Here is a 12,696-nt window from a genome sequence, read left to right on the forward strand (position 1 = left end):
CCTTAAGGTTTAAATGTATTATAATTTTTCACTGATTGTCTGTGACAGTTTGTAAATTTATGTTTTTATTCTATGGGGTAATGTAAAAAAATTGTTTTCTAAACCGATAAAATAAATATATGTAAACATACATAACGTCTGAGCACTTTTGCATTTTCCCTTTATTTTCTATTTTTACTGATTTCTGCAATATTTTAATTTTTAAACTTCTAATACTAGGCTGTTGGCTGCACTTGTAAATTGAAAAAGTCCTCAATGAAACATCCTGACTTAGAAAAAAATATTTTTTGTGATTAGATCTCAATTTACTACTTGTCTATTAACCCATAGTAACCAATCAGCAGACAATTACTTTCTATTACTTATACTGTACTTATATATCTGTTCAGGTTTGTTTTTTTATGTCAACAGGGCCCTAAATACAAGGTTTCCTTGGTCTATTAATCTAAATCAACCTATCAGTTGTCAGTACCCTTTCTTTTAATTGCACCTGACCAGTAAAAGCTAATGCTGATTGATTGGTCTGGGAAGCATACAAGGGAAAATATTTGCCTTTGTTAGCTACCTGGACTTCAGTGTTCATTTAAATATACTGTTGCAAAACCTTTGTGAGATTAAACTAATAACTATATCTGTTCCATGATGATGAGTTGAAATTCGCAATGAGGCAAAGAGCACTGGATATAGTGAATAATATACCCCTATTGTAAAATATAAGGAATATTACAAGTCACCAAGGAGTTCCATGACCACATAAAAGTCTGAGTACTTTTATACTGGTCACAAAACACTGCGATGGCTTCTAATATTCTCATATTTACAACAGGGTACATTATTTATTATAATGCAAAAGTTTCAGTGAGACATATGACATCACTGAGCACCAATGATAACTGATGGCATCACCAGGCACCATTTATAAGGATATCATTTACAGAATATCCATGGCTCATATGCTCAGCCTGCTAAGAAATAAAAGTAATGTGCATGTGTATATCTGACATAACTATAATGTATAAAGATACACAAGTCGACAAATTCGCTATTCAACAGATCTATTGAGTAAACATTTGCTATATTTTTTCTTTTAGAATAGTTTACATGATGTGCAAACTAACCTTCTTCCACCCCCCAATGAACACATTTGAAATTTTGCAGTATAAGAACCTTTGACTACGTGTTAGATTTGTATTCTCTTTTTCATTTTTTTCTTACGAGATTATCTGCAAATAAACACGGTGCAGAGGAATGTTTCAGTAGGCCAGCCACAGTTGTATTTTATCTTACTGTTTTCCCACAGGAAATATCCTATTGCAGTGACTGCATGTTGATATATATGATGTGAGAACTTCTGATTGAAGTTTCAGTAAAATCGAATGGCCTGCCACAAGAGTGATTAAAAGAAGACTATTGTCACATTGTTTTCTTTAGTTGTTTTATGGTGTTATTGTTCAGATATGGGCCAGTTTTCATAAAACAGTTTTTTCGTCTCCTGCATTAGTTAAAGGAAGACTATTAAAATGTTTTATTTTTTTGAATAAATTCATTGGCACACTTCAACAGGGCTTTTCCATTTTTTGTTTGAAGATAACATTTAGGGTTGCTCAATAAAATATGAACTACGAGCTCACACAAGAGATCCAAAAACCTATATTGTGAAATTATAATACAGTGGTCTTTTATCTTAATCTGACATTGAACATCAAATAAGACATGCCTATTTTTGGCTACTCCTTCTTTAACCACACTCACTCATGGCCAAAGCCATGTCTTCTTTATATTAAACTCTAGAGGCTATATAGTTTACTGGAATTTTATCCTTGTTACCTAAAACAAAGTAGTAATGCAATTAACCTATACTGTATTATCAAGGTATATTTCATAACTATTCTGAAAGATTTTAAACATGGATTTTAAATCTGAAGTCTCAAAATCTCAAGCTATACAGTTATTTTGATATGTATGTATGTATGTATGTACAGTATGTATGTGTATACATATTTATATATGAGGAGTTATATGGTTGGGGAAGGGTTGTCAGGATTAGAGATGTGTCTTTTTAGGGGAATGTAATGATGGGTGCATATTTTGGTGTGATTTATGACCATCTGTCTTGAGAAAGGCTCTAGAAAGGAGCTGAAACATTGACACTGGGTATGATGCCATAACAAACAGAAGTTTATGCATATTTTACAAGCCTTGGAGTGCACTGGTGATATGAAGAACTCATAATTCCTTGACTGGCAGCATGCAGGCAGGTTGCATTGTTCATATTAAGTTTCAGGAGTGCAAGTTTACAGATGGTTTATTTATAATATGAGATTGAGAGTAGTGATGGGCGAATTTGCACCGTTTTGCTTCGGCGGAAAATTCTCGAATTTCGCGAAACGGCGAAAAATTTGCGAAATGGCGCCGGTGTCTCGTTTTTGATGCCGGCGCCCGGAATTTTTTTTGACGCCAAATTGCCGCGAATTCGCGCCTGGCATATAAATTCGCCCATCACTAATTGAGAGGAGATTAGATGAATGATATTGTATTGATATGTCTGTATAGGTATATATATATATATATATATATATATATATATATATATATTACACAAAAGCCATGAATATATTGTAAATTATATCCTTATAAACGGTGAGTTCTGATGTCATCAGTTATAAACTGTGAGTTCTGATGTCATTTCTGTCACATGACTCACTGAAATTTGTGTATTATAATAAATAAAGTACCCCCAGTTGAAAAATATGAGGATATTAGAAGTTACCGCGGAGTTCCATGACCTGTATTATTCGGCCTCGTGTTTTTATATGGTCATGAAACTCCTCGGTGACTTATAATATCCATATATTTTACAAGAAGGGGTACTTTATTCACTATATATATATATATATATATATATATATATATATATATTTATATATATGCCATGGGATTATTTGGTATGGTTAAACTTGATGGACTGTAGTGTTTTTCAAGATGAATTAACTAACTTGTTCCTTCAATTTCTTTACCACTAAGACATTTTAAGTAGAAACTGTCAATGCTGTAAAGTTGCAATCAAGTGAACTGAGCTGGTACTGTTTTTTTGATAGGATCTGCTATATACTAGTAAGTTGTAACCAAGAGAGCTGCACTGGTTCTGTGCTTTTTCCAGGAAACACCACTACTGAATACACCATACCAGCATGGCTCCCATAATGCTGTATGTGAGTATTCAGCATATCTCATGAATAAAGTACCAGCTCAATTGATTGCAGTAAGTTAAAGGAGCAGTGATATAAAAAAATTAAATGTTTAAAATATAATGCAGTGTTGCCCTGCACTGGTAAAACTTCTGTGTTTGCTTCAGAAACACTACTATTGTTTATATAAATAATCTACTGTGTAGCAATGGCCATTCAAAGGAGAAAAGGCTCAGGTTACACAACAGATAAGCTCTGAAGATCAGAATTGTGTTATCTGTTATCCACTATTTAACCTGGGCCATATAGCCTTTTTTCATTCTCTGCCATTGCTACACGGCAGCTTGTTTATATGAACTATAGTAGTGTTTCTGAAGCAAACAGATATGTTTTACCAGTGCAGGGCAACAGTACATGATATTTTTATTCCTTTAAAAAAACTTTCATTTTTTTGGTGTTACAGTTCCTTTAATGTTTAGCCAAATCTTGGTGATACTTTGCCTTGGAGAGTTTGAAGAGAAAGTACAGATAGAAAAGGAAGAAGTGGGCAGTGCTCATCAAGTTTCTAGTTATCATATTTCCAACAAAGTAAGACTGATCTACAGAATGATGAATCATTAACATGAAGACTGCTATCTTGGAAATATGATTGCTCATAGGAAAGATCAGTCAGTAGACTGGCCATGCATGTAAAGATGCCAGTGAAAAAAACAGTTAACTGAAAGAACCTACACCAACAATGAATCAATCAGTACCAATGATACAAGGATTCCTGTTCAGATTTCTCCTTGGATACACACAGACATCTCAAAATGGTACAAAATTCCACATTTAAAAAAAATATCTGCAGCTTTGTCCATTTCATACGTAACTTTTCTACCTGTGGTGTAGCCTGTGGGTAAATGTATGTAAAATATGTCTTTAAAAAGCATACAGGGCTACTAAGAATTATTTTTATAGCATTATGGAAGGGTCTATGAGCTAATTTAATATAACTTGGAGAAGACATGCAAGATCACTAAGTTGTGCAAGAACATGTCCCTTAGTTCTCATTCTGGCAGCACTTCTTCCCCTGTCTCTTGTACCGGATAACAAAATCCATCACAACATGCAGCCTAAAACTGAATGCAGAGGCAATTCTAAAACCAGGGAAGGCTATTTTTTGCACTTTACACATTGACTTCCTAATATTAAATAACCCCTTGTGTTATGTATGTTTAATAAATGTATACACCATACCAGGAAGATCATCTCCCCCCCTATAATTGTAGTCAACAGGTCCATTAACAGAGCATTAATATACAAGATGTGATGACACACATGCACATCAAAAGCTACAATAAACTCATCAGTCATGTCACTGAGGCAATTGACTGCCCTCATAATAACCTTAATGTTTTTCTGTTCTCAGATAAACTTGCGTTCATCCTACTTTGCTGTAATACAAATGGATGTTTCATTATTTATTAATTTATATTCATTTTGAGTACAGGTTCTCTGTCATCCTATCGTTGTTGAATAATATAGTAAGCCCGACACATAACATGGCTGTACAAAGGAATTCTGGATAAAGTCTGGGAAAGAGCTGCTGAAGTTAATTCATTGTATTTACATGTAAATTCGGCAGTATTTGCATTGTATTTGGTTTTCTGAAATGCACATATTTCACTGTACCAGGTCCTTTGATGCTATAAAGCTTTCATGAATAGCATTTATTTTGCAATTAAAATATGATGCAGATTGACAAGGAACACTGCTCAACAACCAGTAACGCAGTATGCTTAATAAGATTTCTTTCTGAAGAGGTTTTTCCATGTTCTGTTAGTGATTGATGTTTACCAAGTCAACGTCACTGAGCTTATTAAAACAAGGAGTACACTGCCATTAAGATAATGCATAGCTACATAGTTAATTGCATAGTTAATTTGGGTTGAAAAAAAGACAACTGTCCATCAAGTTCAGCTGTTCAGGGTATGTAGTGTTCCAACATCATGATCCGAATTGAAGAGTTGTTAATCAAGTTAACTGTTTCCTAAACACATATGGAAAGTGTGAGCAAGTAAGTAAATACATTTCACAATTATTTTTAAATATGTGTATTATATATAATAAGCCACTCTCGATGAAAAGAGGTTGCAAATTATGAAATAGTCCACATTTTACCCATTACAAATTCCCAAGATCCTAAATGAACCATTATACAATATAAGAATCAATGCATATGTTATGAGAAAGGTGCGTGTACAAGATTGTGATGACGTGGAATGAACAGAAGTATGTGCCTTAATGCCAAGGGTAATTATTATCATATTACTTTCGAGGTTGGTATGTATTTTGTTTGTGCTTAATTTTGGAAACCAGCTATGGATAGGGAGCCAGTCAAGTGGAGCATTGGCATCTATAAAAACAGCTGTACCACTCTAACAATGCAGTAAATTATATCTACAAGCAAAGACATTGATCCAGATGGATCATTAACAGCTTTAATCAACTGATCTAAATAATAGGGGCAAATGAGAGAACATAATCAAGATTTAACTTTTCAGATGTATCAATTAGGAGTTTCAACACATTTTTTTTCTTTTGGTTTATATTTCTTTACAATTATATCGTTACTTGAAAATACCAATTACCGATGAAGAAAATCCCAATAAACAAATCAGCTAGGCAATCTTTACTTAGTTCAGCAGTGGGGCAGGCACAGGGGAGAGGTAATTGGCGCAAGGCAGTAAATTTAATAGGGGATGAGCTGGAAAGGAAGATGTATGTTTTGTGACAGAGCATTTGACAGCAATATACAGGCCATACTGCAATTGCTTGCCTTGTTGGAAACACAAGGACAAAAGAAGGAGACGTGAAAATAAGGAATATAACCCCCGGAAAGCTTGACTATTAATTATCCATGGCATGCTATCACCAAATAATTAGCCTCTGTTTTTGCAGTGTAGGCCATTATCTGTGAGAATGGACACATTAAAACAAGAAGTAATTTGTTTCCCAAAATTAAATTGTGCACTGCTTTGTCCAAAGTGGAGTGGTTATCAATGGATATTACAGTAATTGTTACAGTGTAATTTTGTACTTAACCAGTTCTCTGTGGGGTACAGATCTGTGTTTAGGATAGACCATTATACAGTCACTTGTCATTTTGTATATAATCTGACAGTTTATATGTAGCTAATTAGTGGTTTTGCTGCTAAACTTGGATGTTTTTATTAGGGTCAGTATTAATACTTGCTAGCCCATCACATCTTGCTAACCTGTCACATCTGTTATACACTGTTACTTGTCTACAGTGAAAATCACCATTTCTATTATAAAAAGTGACTCTCTTTGCAATGTTGGGTCTGTACTACCTAAACTTACTGTCACAAATTGTATGGCAAAGTACATTTTGTATCCATTATTTCATGTTAAGGATAATACATTATAATGAGTGTGTGGATATGTCAATGTGCAAATGCAATTTTATTAGGCAATGCTTGACAAATGTTTAAAGGGATACTGTCATGGGGAAAAAAAATTTTTTTCAAAATGAATCAGTTAATAGTGCTGATCCAGTAGAATTCTACACTGAAATCCATTTCCCAAAAGAGCAAACAGATTTTTTTATATTCAATTTTGAAATCTGACATGGGGCTAGACATATTGTCAATTTCCCAGCTGCCCCAAGTCATGTGACTTGTGCTCTGATAAACTTCAATCACTCTTTACTGCTGTACTGCAAGTTGGAGTGATATCACCCCCCTCCCTTCCCCCCCCCAGCAGCCAAACAAAAGAACAATGGGAAGGTAACCAGATAACAGCTCCCTAACACAAGATAACAGCTGCCTGGCAGATCTAAGAACAACACTCAATAGTAAAAACCCATGTCCCACTGAGACTCCTTCCGTTACATTGAGAAGGAAAAACAGCAGCCTGCCAGAAAGCATTTCTCTCCTAAAGTGCAGGCACAAGTCACATGACTGGGGGCAGCTGGGAAATTGACAAAATGTTTAGCCCCATGTCAGACTTCAAAATTGAATATAAAAAAATCTGTTTGCTCTTTTGAGAAATGGATTTCAGTGCAGAAGTCTGCTGGAGTAGCACCATTAACTGGTGCATTTTGAAAAAAACATGTTTTCCGATGACAGGATCCCTTTAAATGTGGGATATTAGTTCCCTTATGAATGTGTACCTGCTTATACAAGAGTTTCATGGCAGTTGTATGTTGTTTTGTTAAATTATGGGCAGAGTTGTCTCTTTAGCACTGTGCTCAATAGAAATTTCAATCACATGCTCTGTTTGCAGACAGATAAATTGAATTGCAGCCAGCTCTTTTCCGTTGGTATAGGTCATTCACTGATAGCTGTAAGTTCCTGTCTGACATAAAGTCTTAGAGACTGCTTTGTTAGATATTGAGATTGAGAGGGAATGGGAATATACAGTGGTTTTATGTAAAGTAAAGTCATTTTCTGCAGCATGATTGTTAGAGGGTTTGGATCACCCTTTTACCTCCTTTTACAGATCACACTTTATAGATTTATACACACAGTCTCACAAAAACTCAAATATATATATATATATATATATAAATATATATATATATATATATACATATACATATATATATATATATATATATATATATATATATATATATATATATATATATATATATATATAGAATATCATGTAAAGCAAAGGTTTCAAGGAAGACTGAACGTTGGAATAACAAATAAACTTTCTCTTTTTCACCATATTTTAAGACCTGTGAGTGCCTTGTTTTATATGATATTCTATATGACTTTTCTGCAATGTGCACCCAGGCTCTATGTTTTTTTCATCTCTTTAAGCTGATTAAAATGGAGTAATATAATTTATTAATAAACAGTTACAAACATGTCAGACAAATGTAATTTACACTTAACTTCCCTTTTCTACTGTAACCTGTACATTTAGAAATACGTTCTACACCTAAATTTTTTTTTTAAATCTAAATTCATACTCATGGAACACAATGGATTCCGAATATCTGTGGCGTCATAGAAGTGATTTATTATGAAGCCATTGGCAAATGCTGGCTTTTAGGGGATTGCATTATACCCACTTAAATATTAGTTTGGCTGAGGATTTACCTCCATCCACACCTTGTGAGGTAAGTTGAAAAAACCTTTTATAGACATTCTTGGGCATTAACATTAATTTTACCCCCCCCCATGACATCCACTTGTTGCTCTTCCTTCAAGTGGAGAGGTAGCTTCCTCTAACTTTTGTCCAAAATCATGTAACTACTATGTTATTCACATTACAAATCACCACTAATAACTACATTAATTGAGAATGTATTTTGTGTTGTAAATGTTTAACCTTTTTCAACACATTGTTGACACTTTATACGCAATACATACCATTTGAGGCATCATTTTACATTCTTATTAAATTTAATTGCGCCCTAATAAAGTGCTATCACATTTTGTCTGTCTTTTAAAGCTTTCTCAGACACAGACTGGTATAGTACACAGCCTAATATGTACATTTGCATTTCCTGCCACTGTTTTTCTTGAACTCTTTATTAGCCAATTAAAATGGCAGGCAGCAGAGTACTGTTTTCTCATGTGGATTCTTAATGTTTAGTTTTAGAAGTTTAGAGTCAACAAGATAAAGTCGATGGGCTCACAAACTGGACAAATATCCAGTCTTAGTTGAAGTGAGCCCTAGAATTGTAGCTGTTATTGTGGCATTACATTCAGCATGAGTTGAATAAGCTAAAAAAAACCATTGTTGCGTGCCAAGACTTGGAGTTATTTTGTCAGTTATAAAATGGTGACAAGAAAACCTGCTCCCCCAGGAGATGCCTTTGTGTGATCCTGCCTTTTAACAAATATAGGCATAGCTCCAATAAACCAGTGTTACCAGTAAATTATACCTTTGCCACTGATCTATAAGTTTGTTCCTTGACGGTAGAAATTCTTACGGGAACACAACTGATATTACCCTGGCTGTCTAATCATTAGCAATTTGTTGATTGTTTTAATGGTTATTTTTTTTAAGTTGAACATCCATTTTATACATTTCTTGCGTCATTTGCAATATTACAAATAACTTGTTGCAGTAACCAGGGTTGGACTGGGGGAGCGGGGGCTCTGCCATGCCGGGGGGCGGAGGGGGCCCTGGGGCAGTAGCCCCGGTGCACGGCGCCACGTTTGGGTGCATGCACGCGTCACCGCATTAGTGCGCATGTGCATGCGTTTGCACTGCATTAGCACCATGTTAGCAGCCGCTGTGCCTCGTTTGGGTGCATGTGTGCATCACCGCGGTTCTGCACATTCACACACACCTCCGACAAAGGGGGTCGCGGCATTAAATAGAAGATGTGGGTGTGGACCTGCGCCAGCGGGGCCCACAAGAGTCGGGGGTCCACAGGGTTTTTTTCCTGGTTCCCCGCCGGCCCAGTCCGGCCCTCTGCTATTTTGGGATTGTTGTCAATCAAGCAGATCTTTGCTTGATTTGGCAGTCCATGATCTGACCATTATATGACCTAACAGTTTCATTCAGAGAGGACCCATCCAACAAGATTTTCAAATCTACCCTAAAAATATGTCTCTTAACAGTTAGGGCATTTTGCCAAATACACACCCAGTTGATTGTGTGTGTTTAATGAGCAATTGTTTTTCTTAAAGAATACAAATCATAGAGCGCAAGAAATTATCCTTGGAAAAATTGTATCAAAAGGGGTTGCAGAATTTGGCGTTAAGGTACACTGGGCCATTACTTGCCCCCTTTACCTGTCCACATTCGAAGACCCAGTTGCAGGAGAAGTAGATAACTGCTGTAAATAATGCTTTCTTACATTATAAGTGACACATTCAGGTTCATTTATCAACACTGGGCCAATCTGCACCTGGGCAGTAACCTATGGCAATCAATCAAATATTTACTTTCATTGTTCAAACTGCAGCTGGCTGAAAAACTCAGTCACTGATTGGTTGCTGTAGGTTACTGCCCAGGTGGTTTTCACAGTGTTTATAAATAAATCCCATTGTGTTTTAGAAACAGGAAGCCTATCTTTTACAACAAATTTTTTTTACTACAGTTGTGGGACCTGTTATCCAGAATGCTTGGGACCTGGGCTTTTCTGTAATTTGGATCTTCATACCTTAAGTCTACTAGAAAACCATTAAATAACATTAAACATGAAATAAACCCAATAGGATTAATTATACTGTATCTTAGTTTGGATCAAGTACAGGTCACGTACACCATTTTATTAATACAGAGAAACAGGAAATTACTTATTCAATTTTTTCCAAATAATCCTAATTTTTACAAAGTAAAAAAAAAGTAAAAAAGTAAGAGTCTATGGGGCAAATTCACTAACCAGCGAAAATTCGCCAGCTACGGCTTCGCCGCCATCGGCAAACTTCGACAGGCGAAACTTTGCCACGGCAACGCTAATTCACTAAGTGGTGAAGTTTCATCGCTGGCGCTGAATGGTTGCGAAGTTTCGCCAAGCAAAACGAACTTGGGCTAGCGTTGGCTAATTTGCATAAGGCAGGAAGTTACATTTCAATGGACGTATATGTTGCAGCAAATACATTACACTACACAAGCCCGGGAAATTACGTCAGCGACTGTTAGGAAATCAGCGAAGTGACAAAATGACGTCATGCTGGCAAATTTTCACCAGCGTTAGCCACTTCTCCCTTTAGTAAATTTTCCCCTATGTGAGACAGTCTTTCCGTAATTCTGAGCTTTCTGGATAATGGGTTTCTAGATTACGGATCTCATACCAGTACTGCTCATGCTAGACGTGGTCCTGTTTACAGTTTTCTGTTGTAAGATATACTTTTACTCTTTACTCTTTACTTCTAGTTTTTAAATCTCAGATCAATAACATTTTTGCATTTTTGTCAAGACTCTGATTTTGGGGGGAGAGTAGAGTAGACTAGTAGTAACGAACAGTTGAAGTGCAGTTTTGCATCATTGCATTATTCCACTACAATTAATGAAATAAATGTTATTCTGTATTCACTAGTCCATTCAGCTAAATGCAGTATGGTTGATATAGGTTACTGCATTGATGGAAACTGAATCTATGTTATTTCATATATGATGTTGATTTCTTTTTAATATTTTACCCTTTTAAAATGTTTCTTAAATATACATATGAGTATTCTTTAATTACACAGTCCCATCACTGCAGTCTGAACAGTTTCTCGTTCTCTCAGCCGTGAAAAGGAAATATTTTGTTTGCAAGCTCAGTATGGATGAATAAACCAGCCGGAACAAGCAAATAAAAGCAAAAGAAATGCTTTGGTTGAAGTGCATCAGGTGTTAACAATAACAAGGTCTTCATGTGAATTCATTTCCTTTAGTAAAGCTAGGGAACTATACCTCGTGCTATAGCTTTAATCCTATGGCAGGTGGTGTTTTTTTTCTTCAAATTGATGAACTAGTATTCTAAAGCAACGCCAAGCGTGTGAATAAAAATAAAGCATGTTCCACACCTTGGAAAGCCTACCTTCTGTTATTATGCTGTCACAGGAGAACAATTCAAGATGTTAACATGTTTCTTTCTCCTGTTTGTTTTGAGTTCATTACAAAAAAAGGCATTTTGAAAAGAAGTTTTACTTTTGGAATTCTGCACAAGCATTCTACTGCAAAAAAATTGCCTTTTTCAGTTGTTGCAGTAGAAATTATGTGTAATCATATTCTAAATTACAATATACGCGTACAATAACATTTCTGAAAACTATTGCAATCCAAGATTGCATGAAGGTTCATGCTGAAATAAAATTATACAGATTGAATATCATGTGAATGAAATACCGCCTCTCTCCATTCATTTCTATGGCATTTTTAAAGGCGTACTTATCAAAAGTCAAACTTTCACTTTCACCCATTGATAAATACTCTTTTAAAAATCCCCTAGAAATGAATGGAGAGTGGCAGTATTTCACATTAGAGGACTGTGGTGATCTCAGACTTCACTCTTTGATTAATATACTCCTAAGTCTTGATTATTCTCTGCCTATGGCATTGTGTATTGTAAGGTTTTGTTGTACAATGTAACTTTAAAACATATATTACAACGTTGTATAATCATACAATCTATTTATTATCAATTAATGCATTGACTTGGTAAGGTTCTTTTAAATTCAGCTTTATTTTCTTTAAATTTTGGCCTATAAAATAACCCTGGCATCATGATTAGCATGTCAAAATACACATCACTGAGTTTTCAAGGCATAAGGGGCGCATGCAGTGCTTCCAAAAGCCACTGGTGGGACTGACCAGTCACAACTACAATGTTTTGGATGTCATTGCTAATTCCTCTGATGTGAGCCCTTGTGCAATTTCAGTGTATAAGGCTTGTGCTAAACATAACATTTGCTATTATTTTAATAACAAAAATTATGGGTTTTGTTATTTGATGAACTAAACAGGGCAAGCAGGAAATTAATTTACTCAATGTTTGGCACAGTGCACAAATGATACCTGCATAGTGGACTTCTGGTTATCTGGA

The 12,696-nt window shown here is 35.4% G+C and overlaps 1 protein-coding gene across 4 annotated transcripts in view; it reads left to right on the plus strand.

Annotated features, from left to right (window-relative positions):
- epha7.L (EPH receptor A7 L homeolog) overlaps positions 1–12,696 on the plus strand; it is a 117,352-nt gene that overhangs the window by 47,226 nt on the left and 57,430 nt on the right. The window lies entirely within an intron of this gene.

This window comes from Xenopus laevis, chromosome 5L (assembly GCF_017654675.1).
Source record: "Xenopus laevis strain J_2021 chromosome 5L, Xenopus_laevis_v10.1, whole genome shotgun sequence".
Taxonomy (NCBI): domain Eukaryota; kingdom Metazoa; phylum Chordata; class Amphibia; order Anura; family Pipidae; genus Xenopus; species Xenopus laevis.